We start from the raw sequence: 13283 nt of genomic DNA, 5'->3' as shown, positions 1-13283 counted from the left end.
GAACCACGTGGCGCGCGATTAAGCGTGACCCAAAAAGTGTTGTTTTCCCGTTTCAGAGGATGTCCAATCAGCCATTAAGAACACCCCAAGGGTTCAGAGAGTGTCACGTCAATGTTTTCAAGGTTGCCACGTAAGAAAGAATGACACATCACCGGGTGCCACGTAGATGGCGTGGGCGAGGCCTTAGTCTTTTCGCTGAAGACAAGTCATCAGCTTAAGACTGGGGGGCTTGTGTACCGTCCCATACCCGGGCGTTGACGAAATCGAGGTCAAAGTCAGCGTCGAGGTCAAAGTCAACGTAAGGCGTCGCCCAGGTGGGGGTGACGCCAAGCACAGGCGTCGCCAAGAGGAAGCATCGCCAAGATAAGGCGTCGACTAGCAGGGTGTCGCCAAGGTGGAATGACTCAAAAGCAAGGTGACCACAGCGCCACTCCCCGACACCCACAGGTAGGAAAGACCATGGAGGGGGCGACGCCGTGGGAAGGCCTCAGACCCCTGATAACCAGGGAATAGTGATAAAGAGAAGGAAAAGGTGGCTTCAAGGCCATAGTGACAGCGCTAGTGTAGGGCAGCCCGACTCGTGAAGTACCCCTGCCGCCCCAGAGACGCCTTTGGGACAGATACGACTCAAGGGGAGGGTCACGCCCAGGGTAGCCAGGTGCAGGGTACGAGAGAAAGGCAGATACACTCTCAAAGTGAGTGACTAGATGACTGGGGCATGAGTTGGCACCCAAAAAGTCACCCCTTGCGCAGTAGCACTCCCAAGCAGGAGGACTCACACGTAGAAACGTCCCCCGATGGGCAGAAACGTCCCTAGATGGGGTCATAGCGTTGTGAGACCCTCCACGTGTACGACAGCCAGGTCAGAATAGAAACACCCTTCAGTCAGGTACCAGGTAATTAAAGTCATTCAATGCAGTTTCTGTTTCGAGCGTTTCAGGTACTATAAAGGCTCCCAAGCGTTTCAACGTCTTAAATGCGCTACGTTTTCTAATTAGACGCGTTAATTAAGTGTGTTACGTTTTGTGATTAAAAGCCCTTTAAGGCGCTTTAAATGCTTGGGCAGTTTAAATAGCGCTGGGACTGTGGGAAACGGGGTTGGAACTTTTTGGAAAATTTCCCAGAAACTCTCTAGTTGCTTGCTCGAGCCTTGAGGTTACGCACAAGGGACTAGGGAAAGATTTTTGCTAGAAGGAGAAATACACACTAAACACAATTTCCTTTTACCACCTTCAGAGTGCCATACGCGGTGCTCCGATACGGAGGTGCATAGTTTTGGTGTTTCTTGCTGCCTGACTTGAGCGTCGGAGTGCAAACGGCCGCTAGGGCGCCCTTTTATCCTTCTTTGCAGGACTACACAGGTAACCAGTGGGAAGGAGTCCCTAGCTGACGGTTGAGGTCGCGCACAAAGACGTCCCAGGTTAACCGGACGGAACAACATTGATTTTCAAGAAATTAGCATGAAAAGGCTTGAAACTAGTTTTTTTTGTTGTCATTGCATGCATTTATTGTATATATTTTATAGATAAGTGTCTAGATACTATATAATAGTGATAGACATTGATTTTAAAGAAATTAGCATGAAAAGACTTGAAACTACTTTTTTGTGGTAGTTGCATGAATTTATTATATATATTTGATAGATGAGTCTCTAGATAGTATATCATAGTCAGAGACATTGATTTTCAAGAAATTAGCACGAAAAGACTTGAAACTAGTTTTTTGTGGTAGTTGCATGCATTTATTGTATATATTTAATACATGAGTCTCTACATAATATATAATAGTGATAGACAATGATTTTCAAGAAATTAGCATGAAAAAACTTTAGACTAGTTTTTTTGTTGTCGTTGCATGAATTTATTGTATATATGTGCTAGATAAGTCTCTAGATACTATATAATAGTGATAAACATTTATTCTCAAGATATTAGCATGAAAAGACTTGAAACTAGTGTTTTTTGTGCTAGTTGCATGAATTTATTGTATATATTTGATAGATGAGTCTCTAGATAGTAGATAGTCGTGATAGACATTTATTTTCAAGAAATTAGTGTGAAAAGACTATAAACTAGTTTTTTTGTGGTAGTTGCATGAATTTATTGTATATATTGGATACATGAGTCTGTAGATAATAAATAGTAATGATAGACATTGATTTCCAAGAAATTAGCATGCAAAGACTTGAAACTAGTTTTTTATGGTAGTTGCATGAATTTATTGTATGTATTTGATACATGAATTTGTATATAGTATATAATAGTGATAGACATTTATTTTCAAGAATTTAGCATGAAAAGACTTGAAACTATTTTTTTTCTGTTAGTTGCATAAATTTATTGTATATATTTCATACATGAGTCTCTAGATAGTGTATAGTAGTGATAAACATTTTCAAGAAATTAGTGTGAAAAGACTTGAAACTAGTTTTTTTCTCGTAGTTGCATTAATTTATTGTATATATTTGATAGATGAGTCTCTAGATACTATATAATTATGATAGACATTGATTTTCAAGAAATTAGCATGAAAAGAATTGAACCTAGTTTTTTTTGTGCTAGTTGCATGACTTTATTGTATATATTTGATAGATGAGTCACTATATAGTATATAGTAGTTATTGTACTGATCAGGTCATTGGGTGTGATGACGTGGACAACGAGTGACTGTGTGGGGCGTACTTGGCGGGATACGTGGTCAAGAGAAAGATGAGTGGCTTAGAAGTTAACATAGTCACCGTTTGTGGAAGCGGCATTCTTCAGCGTACATAGTCGGTTGTCACCAGATTTTCATTTCATCTCCGTGTTAGGTAATGGAAGATCAGGTGGTCAGAGATCTTCGTAAGAAGCACATCGTTGGGTGTTTCGGTAAAGCTTAGTTAAAGTTGTTGGGAAGTTCGGGTGTATAAGTTCGGTAGATATGTTTATTAGCATCAACACAAAACATAGAAAGTTGAGATACAAGATGCTCATGTCCTAGCATGAGAGGTGAGTTGGAGGGAGCAGCTTGCTCATCGGTGATGGGGTTGCCCAGAATAGACATTCATTGATGACAAGGTTTCCTTAGCTAGAACATGCATGGCGTGACAGTAAAGAAGGTGGCACTTGCAACAAGCAATACAACAGAGAAGGTGTACTTTGTTGCATCCCAGTACTTGCCCTCTCAGTGTGCACTCCAGGGTGTGTTATGCGCTACGTTATTTCCTTGTATGGGCAACTTACTCGTGTAACGAGATACATAGAAAGGACGCTTAAGTTACCTCCGCCCAGATGATGACACGAGTAGAGTTAGATGCGAGCCACGTGTCCAAAGTGTAACTGTCTGGAGAGAGAAAATGATGGAAAAACGCTCTTCTTCTATTAGTGATCTTTGTAATTTCTTCTTTGGATGAATGATGAAGGAGATATGATGAGCGGAAGCATTAAAGAAACTCAAGAGGAGTTTCCATGGATTGAAGTGGAGTTAGGAATTTGTGAGAGTGAGAGGTAAGGCCAACTCACTAGGAAAAAGTCTAGGCTAAGTCTTGAAAGAGACTAACCTAGGGAGAACTTAAGAACAAGTAGAATGGCCAAAACTAGGCAGCATTTCATTACTAATTCCAAGTTAAAGAAATACATGTATAAGAGACTCCTATTTATAGGATAAAGTCTCTCAAAAACTCTCAAATGAGAGTGTGACAAGTGTCACCACCTTATTGGTGCAAATCCTCTCCATTAAGGAGAAGACATGTGGAGACTCATGCCTTCCTTGCCTACATTTCTATTTGCACCCGTCTTTTACTATTTTACACATTACTTTGTTTTCTATTTACATCTTTCTCTACTTTGGCCCAAAATACAAGGCCCAAAACTTCCTAACTACTCTATACAATTTTTACAAGGCTAAGAAGAAGAAAAAGACTTTACAAACTCTTCATTAAAACTCGATCTTCGTCTATCTTCTTGGCCGAAAGTTTTGAGGTTGGACGGTTTCCATCATCCCCTCCCTCTTGAGAAGGATCTGTCCTCAGATCTGAATGATGCTCAATGACAACAGCCTCTGTTTATTTGATGTTTTCCTCCTGGGTCAAATGTCAATCTATAATAAACAACATCAAACAAACATGAGATAAATTTCTTTTCTAAAAGAAAATTAAAACAAAAGAAAACTAAACAAAAATAAGGCCTTTTATCTTTAAATTTCTTTTTAAAGAAAAACATAAGGCCCCTTTCAAAAATATTTTTGTTCACTTTGTGTTGTTTATATTCCACGCTAGGCAACAACATCACAAAGTTTAGCTTTTTATATTTTTGTAAAGAAGAATGAGCATTATATAATTGAAAAGAAGAGTTCAAAGTATTGTAATCCCCCTTTAAGGATTCTTTCTCAGCCATGCTTTGAGGGGGTGTCATAAAAGGCTCTTCTTCTTTGTGGGTTTGCTCTTCTTCCTTTTCAATCAAACATTCTTCTGTATTTTTTGTGGAGGAAATATTTATATTTATATCTGGTTCAACTCCAAACATAGATTTTTCTTCAAGCATATCCTCACAAGGGTTTTCTAGAGAAGATAAAATGTTATCGATATCTGATTCAACTCCAGAAAAAGAGTTTTTTGTACTTTCCTTTTTCTCCTTCTCTTCTTTCTTTCTGACAAGAGCTTGGAATTTTTCTCTAAACTCCTTTTCTCTTCTAACATTCTTTTTCTCTGTATATACAATTTCTTCCTTTTTCTACAAGCTCTTTCATTTCTTCTCTAAGCTTTTTCTTTTTCACATATGAAGGTGGAACATACTTTCTTCTCATACACATCTTCAACTCATCCCAATTAAGTACTTCTGATTTTCTGCCATTTATAACATCAATTTCCCTTTTTGTCCACCAAGACCTAGCATATTCTTGAAAACTTAGGGTAGCCATGGAAAATCTGCTAAATTCATCCAATTTGTTTTTCAAAGATTTGATCAACTTTTGTTTCCCATTCTAAATATGCTTCAACATTTTTATTTCCATCAAAGTAAGGAATGTATACTTCAGGCTCGGTAGAATAATATAAATTTCTAGGCTCAAAACGCATCCCTTCCTTTTTTTGATAATGAGGGTTATAAATCTTTTTTCTACTATGATGATAAGTATACATAGACATATTAAGCTTTGTATTTAAAAGATTTTTCACAAGAAGGAAAGTGAGTTTAGCACACAAGGTAAATTCCCAGGAAAGAGAGGTGAGTCACAATGGACACTCTTAAGTACCAAGTCTTTCCTAGCCAGAACTTATCCCAATGCACTTCACAAATCTCCTTCCAATGAAAACTTCTTCAACACAAACAAAGAGTTTTCTAAAGAAAGAAACTAAAATAATGTTTTTAAAAACTAAGAATTTAAATTGCAAAAATTTAAACTAGACGACTCCTAATGGTGAGGATTGTTGGCACTTGTGAACCTTCAAGACACACTCACCGTCTAAAGCGTGTATCTAATAAGAAAATTAAAGAAAACTTGTAGGAGATGGAAGAACACCAAAGGCTCTTCCAAGACACCTAAAGTAAAGATAATGGCCAAATTACAAAACAATTGAAATCACACAAAATTTAAAAAAAAAAAAATCTTCAAAGTTTTCTTCTCTTCTCTCACAAGTGTTTCTCTCCAAGCCTTTACTTGTTTGTCCTCCAAAGGTGAGTACCCCTTGCAAAGTCTTTTTCCTTCTCTTAGGATGCTACCTAGAAGTTAGCTCAATTCTCACAAAGAACAAATTCAAGGTATATTCCACTTCAAGAGGTCAATAATAAAAGCAATAAAAGCTCAATTTGAAGAGTCAAACTCAAAGGAGATTAGAGATGACAAACACAAAGATTATCCATAAAATCAAGACAAGCAAAAAATTAAAAGTTTTCAAAAAAATAGGCACTCAAAAGAAAACACCTAAAGATAGACACTAGAATGGATTACAAAATTAAAACAAAGAATGATGAAAATTCTTAGTAGACCATGAAATCCAAAATGTTGTTGCCCAATATAGCTTGGTCCAAAGAACTCAATTCTCGCAGGTCCCGTGCTAAGGAACTCCAATTGCCAAATTTCTCACCAAAATTTACGCTCCCTTATTATTCAACAAATTGCATTTAACTTTAAAGCATGGGTCCCACCGTGTGATTGCAAATTCCAGTAGCTGCCAATACACACTTCTAATTACTCAACACATAAGTAATTTTTGGTTAGTTAAAAGCACCCACAATCACGCTTTCACCGATTCAACAATTTCCAATTTGCTTTCACTGATTCTACTTTAATTTCTTCAATTAATTGCACACCTTGGTAGTACTTGATTCACGCTGCACCTTCGGCACACCATTTCTCATCAAATTCTTCAAATTTACGGACCCCACAATTCACTGCATCAGCTTCAATGAATTTGTAATTCACAAATTGAATTCAAATGCAGACATACTTTTTTTTATTTAATTAAAATCTGCCACAAAATGATCAACAATTTCAAGCAATCAAATCTGAATCAGAACAGCTAGTATGAAGACCTACGCTTGTCAATTACAATTTCAAAATTCACCAACAGCTTCACTTTGCCAATTTCACAAGCTAAACCGGAAAATTCTGCATCAAGACTTGCACCAGTAAAATTCTTGCTTCAACAAAATTGAACCAATTTAGTTTACGCACTTTGCTTTCTCTATCTCACTTTTCTTGCATTCAATGAGGCAATTTTAATTAAATCTCTGGATCAATACACCAACCAATTATGCACCGGAATTTTACTCAATTAAGCATTGCATCATAAACACCAATTATGAACCAAATGATGCAAACAATTCAAGTCATCATACTACATCACAACATCGTGATCAATTCATAAACAGTTTCAATGCACAAAATTATACCACCAAATTACACTAATCAAAAGATTAAAATTGTGCAGCTGCGAACTATTCAACAATATACACCAATTATGTGCAGGATTTTGTACCAAAATAGCCAAACCATAAAACTTCTGCACCCAAATCTACATCAAAACAATTACTACACTGTTAAATCAATTGCCAATAACTTGTTTATGTTGAATTAGTTGTTGGTCCAATTGAATCACCACAGGAAATCCTTCAATTCAGTATAGAACACCAAAGTGTTTGATGGAATGCCTATTCCAACTACTCAACACAAACTACACTGAATCAAAATTACACCGTCTCAGATCAACCACTCCACTACTCAACTTCTCTTATTTCGAAGATTAACAGAACAGAACAATTGTAATTAAAATTGCACGTAAATGTAATTGAACGCACCTCTTCAATTCACAGAAACTGAATGCCACTGGACTTCGCTACACCTTCAGCTCACACGATTCTAATTCATGCTTATGAACAAACACCTTGGCTGCAATGAATCAATTCATACGAAACACTACAGTTCCTTTTTAGTTCGTGCTCCCTGAATCTCAAATTCTCCAGCAAATCGCTTCAAATCGATCGTCTTCTCCGTTAACCGATTTCGCCGGAAAATTGAAACTCCTCTGTTACTGATTCTTCCAGCAACGCACCAAATCTCAAGCAAATTCTGATTTCGGCGGTTCAAATCTCCTTACCGCAATATCTCATTCAGTGTTCTCCAATCACTTGATTTAAAAATCGTTTCAGAGAATGAAGAATGTAGATGAAAACGCACCGGAAACTCACAGTTTCAACGATTTAGGTCGCCGGAAAACACAACTCCTCGCTGATTTAGGTCACTGGAAACCGCAAAAACCTCTGTCCACTGATTATGTTCGCCGGAAGCCGCAAAACCTCCTTACACCAATTTCGTTTGCCAAAAACCGCAAAACACCTCCGTTTGTGATTCCTCCAACACCACACCGCTTCAATTAGATTTCACACCGAACAAATTCTTCGTCAAACTTATGTTTCTCACCTTCGCACCAAACTCTGCTCACACGTTTTCAAAATCACATCAAGAATGAAGAACAAGATGAACGGATTGAAAACGCATATGAACGTGAACGTGAACGTGCAACAGATTTTCGTGAAATTTTGACAATACAAACGGATTCAGAACTGCTATTCGCACCACAGATCGAATGAGATCTCACAAACAAATCCAAATTACTCTTCACACCTGGAAATTTCTTTTAGAACCACGAACAATTTTCGGAAATGAATTTTGAGAGAATAATAATGGAAACCTAACTCAAAGAAAAATTGCTAATGATCTAGTAGCAATTTATGAACTCAAAAATGAAAATCAAAAGCACTAAAGAGCTCTAATCTGTGAAGAAATTTGAAAAAAAATTCAAAAAGTTCAACTAATGGAGTTTATGACAAATTTTGACTAAACATATATGATTATAAAATCAAAATGACTCAATTATATTTATGAAAATTTTTGACTAAACATATATGGTTATAAAATCAAAATGACTCAATTATATGAAAATTTCACCGAACAAATTTGAAGAAAACTCAAAAAATTCAAAAGCACACACACAAGAACACCTAAAAGCACATACATGAAGGTTCAAGTAAGAACAATTAATTTGAACCAACAAAAAGACAAAAAAACACAAAATCAATCGATAAACATTCAAGACAATCAAGAACATTATGAACAACACGGAATTTAGAAAAAAAAAAAAAGATCTTACAACCATAGCTCTGAATATCAAATGATGGAAAAACGCTCTTCTTCTATTAGTGATCTTTGTAATTTCTTCTTTGGATGAATGATGAAGGAGATATGATGAGCGGAAGCATTAAAGAAACTCAAGAGGAGTTTCCATGGATTGAAGTGGAGTTAGGAATTTGAGAGAGTGAGAGGTAAGGCCAACTCCCTAGGAAAAAGTCTAGGCTAAGTCTTGAAGGAGACTAACCTAGGGAGAACTTAAGAACAAGTAGAATGACCAAAACTAGGCAGCATTTCATTACTAATTCCAAGTTAAAGAAATACATGTATAAGAGACTCCTATTTATAGGATAAAGTCTCTCAAAAACTCTCAAATGAGAGTGTGACAAGTGTCACCACCTTATTGGTGCAAATCCTCTCCATTAAGGAGAAGACATGTGGAGACTCATGCCTTCCTTGCCTACATTTCTATTTGCACCCGTCTTTTACTATTTTACACATTACTTTGTTTTCTATTTACATCTTTCTCTACTTTGGCCCAAAATACAAGGCCCAAAACTTCTTAACTACTCTATACAATTTTTACAAGGCTAAGAAGAAGAAAAAGACTTTACAAACTCTTCATTAAAACTCGATCTTCGTCTATCTTCTTGGCCGAAAGTTTTGAGGCTGGACGGTTTCCATCAGAAAATCCCAGGTATAAAAGCTGAACTTAACAGAATTACAAGGTACGCATTTCATTACGATTCATTTTCTCACAGAGAGCACTTGAGCGCGGTTCCAAAGAGTCTAGTTTCTCTGAGTTTTTGGTGTTCTTGTTGTTGACTTGAGCTTCGGAGTGCCGCAGTGGCGCCATTCTGTCATTTCACGTTCTAGCAGAAGAATTCTGGAGCAAGGATTTGAAGTGCATGTGGCGTTGTAGCTGGTGAGTAAAGATCGTGACGAGGCAGCATTCTTGCGTGTAGTCAACTGGGCGGATCTCAGGTGCCCACTGTGGGGCTGTGTAAAAGGTGATTCCCAACCACAGTTCGAGTTTATTGAAGTTTCGGTGATACCTGTTTGATTGCTCGCTGTCGCAGTCGGTTTTCTGGTGTTTCCACCGTTTGTTTGGAATTTTAATCATCAAATTGAAGTTTCTTTGAGTTGTTGAAGTTTCTATCGATTGATTGCTGGATCAATCACTTCGTTAAATTTCGTTTCAAAGATTTTAACGGTTACTCTGAGGTAGTGAGTAATTGCGAAGGTTTTTGGACGTTTGGATCGATTGTTTGCTGGTTTGATCGATTTCTTGGAGATTCTTTAAGTTCGAAGGAAGGTTGACCGATTGATTGCCGGATCAACCACCTCTCTGAAGTTTGTTTGAAGAGTTTGGAGTCTCGTACGGATTTTCTTGGAGTTGTGTGTTTGTTGGTTGCTTGAAGTCTGAGTCAAGGGATTGTCGTGGCGATCGACATTTTCAGAGTCTTGGTTCAGAGCGTTTGTGACTACATAATTCTGTGATTGTGGTGAGTCTTTCTGAAGTTTATCGAGAAAGGATGAGGACAACACGATCCAGTTCAGTCGCACCGTCAACCGAGGAGGGCGCTGTAACTATGGCGCAGATAATGGAGATGATGAGAGCATTGCAGGAGAACGTGGCTGCGTCACGTTCTGAACAAGAGAGACTGCACGAAGCACTGATAGCCTCTCAGGCTAGAAATGAAGAGCTTAACATAGTCAATGAAGAGTTACGTAAAGCCCTTCAAGGGCAAAAGGAGCGTGAGGTTGGGAACCAAGCTGCACCCCCGTCTCCGCCGCGTAACTTTCCAATGCCGTTTTCTCAGGAGATCTTAGACACGGTGGTCCCTGCAAATACGGTGGCGGTGAAAGCATCCTTCACCATAGTAGAGGATCCTGAGGCTCATCTCACTGCGTTTCACACGCAGATGATGCTCTCTGGTGGTTCAGATGTAGTTTATTGCAAAGTATTCATGAGTACCCTCACTGGTACAGCACTGGAATGGTTTGTTAGTTTACCTACTGGTCACATTACCACCTTCCAACAGTTTTCCAAGATGTTTGTTGAGCAATATATAGTGAACAAGGCGCCGCCACTGGTGTCTTACGACTTGTTTGATGTGAGACAGTATCAGGGGGAGTCTTTAAAGGAGTATCTGAACAGATTTGGGGCTCAGATCGTTCGTTTGTCAGGTAAAGATGGAGACATGTTCATTCACGCCTTCAAAATGGGCGTGTTGCCTAGACCGTTTAGCGAATCGTTGATTAGGAGCCACTCCGCCACGTTTGCTGAAATCCGGCAACGTGTTGTGGCTCATATCGCCGCTGAGAGCGAAGTTTCTGAGAAGAGGGGAAACGCAGCCCCGGCTAAACCACAAGTTCAGGCCAGGGCACAAGCGCAGAGGGTGATGGAGGCGGCGGCTGAGAAGAAGGATAAGAGGACGCATCATCCTTATGATCCAAGGAAAAACAAGGGGAAGGGATCAGGGCAGCCTAGGGAATTTAATCGTCCTCCAAGGTATGAGTTCGTGATGGAACTGGCTGATTTGATTGCCGTTCCAAATATTGCAGCCAGGCTTAAAGTGCCTGAGAAGACGACGGATAAGGTGTTGGGGCCAAAACCCGATGTATGGTGTGAGTTCCACAAGAGCTTTGGCCATTCCATTAACTCGTGTTTGGCTTTGGGACACCAACTCGCTGAGTTGGTGAAGTGCGGGTTTTTGAAGGATTATTTGCTGGAGAAACGAGCAGACCAATCGTCAGGGTCACAACCGGCGAGCACTGAGGAACAACAGCACGAGGTACCCATTCACGGCGAGATCCATACTATAGCTGGTGGATTATCGGGTGGTGGGTGTACTGCATCACAACGAAAGAAATATGCGAGGTCTGTTCTGTCAGTCAACGTTTTTTAGGATCACTCGCCTGAAGTGGACATCACGTTCACCAAGGAGGATCTTACGGATGTTGCACCCCATGACAACGATCCCATTGTGATTTCGCTCGTTACGGCGGGAAGGAAGGTTCACCGGGTGCTGGTCGACCAGGGAAGCTCGACCGATGTTATGTTTTGGCCGACCTTCAGCAAGTTACAATTATCTCCTGATCAGCTGAAACCATACGGGGGCTGTTTTTATGGTTTTGCTGGGGATCAAGTGGAGGTCAGGGGGTATGTTGAGTTAAGAACCACATTCACGGATGGAGTGGCCTCGCACACAGAGAAGATAAGGTACCTTGTCGTGAATGCTCCTCCAGCATATAATGTTATGTTGGGAAGACCCACGCTTAACAGGATAGGAGCTGTAGCTTCAACAAGGCACATGAAAGTCAAGTTGCCTTCAATGGAAGGGGTGGTTATCACCATCCGCTCTGATCAAAAGGAGGCGAAGAAGTGTTACATGAAAACAGCCTCAAGAATAAGAGATCGGTGTGCTACGTAACCACCATGCCGCCCTCTGGCGTAGAGTCTAGACCAGTGAATCGGCGGGTGGTGGACACAGTTTTTGAGATGGCTGTGGAAGGGGAAGTGGTGATGACAGACGTCGAGGCAGGGTGCGAGGACGCCGCTCGGGAAGAAGAGGAGACAGACTGCCCGGGAGTCGCTAGAGAGTCCGGAATAGCGAGAGCGGTGATCGCCAGTGAACAGAGGCCTCAACCGGCTACGGATTGGTTTGAGAGGGAAATTAGTGGTAAAATGTTTAAGCTCGGAAAGTTTTTAGACGGCGAGATGCAAGACCAGATCGCTAAGGTGATAGAAAGACATCTGGATGCGTTTGCATGGTCTGCTTCGGACATACCAGGGATCGACCCTGATTTTTTGTGTCATCGCCTGGCGATGGACCCTCAAGTCAAGCCAGTTCGACAAAGACGAAGAAAGTTTAATGAAGAGAAGAGGCAAGCGATCAGGGACGAAACGCAGAAACTACTCGTGGCGGGTCATATCAGGGAGATTCAATATCCATAATGGCTCGCCAATGTAGTGTTGGTGAAGAAAAGTAACGGAAAATGGCGAATGTGTGTCGATTTTACAGATTTAAACTGTTCCGTCCGGTTGACCTGGGACGTCTTCGTGCGCAACCTCAACCGTCAGCTAGGGACTCCTTCCCACTGATTACATGTGGATTCCTGCAAAGAAGGACAAAAGGGCGCCCTAGCGGCCGTTTGCACTCCGACGCTCAAGTCAGCCAGCAAGAAACACCAAAAACTATGCACCTCCGTATCGGAGCACCGCGTATGGCACTCTGAAGGTGGTAAAAAGGAAACTATTTCTAATGTGTATTTTCTCGTTCTGGCAAAGATCTTTTCCTAGTCCCTCGTCCCTCACCTCAAGGCTCAAGCTAGCAACTGGAGAGTTTTTGGAAAATTTGCCAAAAGTTCGAACCCCGTTCCCAACATTCTCGGCGCTATTTAAACTACCCAAGCATTTAAAGCGCCTTAAAGCGCTTTTAATCATAAAACGTAACGCACTTAATTAACGCGTCTAATTAGAAAACGTAGCGCATTTAAGACGTTGAAACGCTTGGGAGCCTTTATAGTACCTTAAAAGCTCGAAACAGAAATTGTATTAAATGACTTTAATTACCTGGTACCTAACTAAATGGTGTTTCTATTCTGACCTGGCTGTCGTACACGTGGAGGGCCTCACAGCGCCATGACCCCATCGTTTCTACGTGTGACTTTTT

At 40.2% G+C, this 13283-nt stretch overlaps 1 long non-coding RNA gene across 1 annotated transcript; it reads right to left on the bottom strand.

Annotated features, from left to right (window-relative positions):
* Nucleotides 1-5511: 5511 nt before the first annotated feature.
* Nucleotides 5512-8203, bottom strand: LOC137806830 (uncharacterized). Its single transcript, XR_011080426.2, has 2 exons — nucleotides 7275-8203; nucleotides 5512-6368 (listed from the first exon to the last, which is right to left on the bottom strand). It is a non-coding gene; the product is annotated as an uncharacterized LOC137806830 (long non-coding RNA).
* Nucleotides 8204-13283: the final 5080 nt, after the last annotated feature.

Source organism: Phaseolus vulgaris, chromosome 3 (genome assembly GCF_051622355.1).
Source record: "Phaseolus vulgaris cultivar YP4 chromosome 3, ASM5162235v1, whole genome shotgun sequence".
Taxonomy (NCBI): Eukaryota; Viridiplantae; Streptophyta; class Magnoliopsida; order Fabales; family Fabaceae; genus Phaseolus; species Phaseolus vulgaris.
The sequence above is the reverse complement of the archived record's forward strand: the minus strand, read 5'-3'. Positions and strand labels throughout refer to the sequence as shown.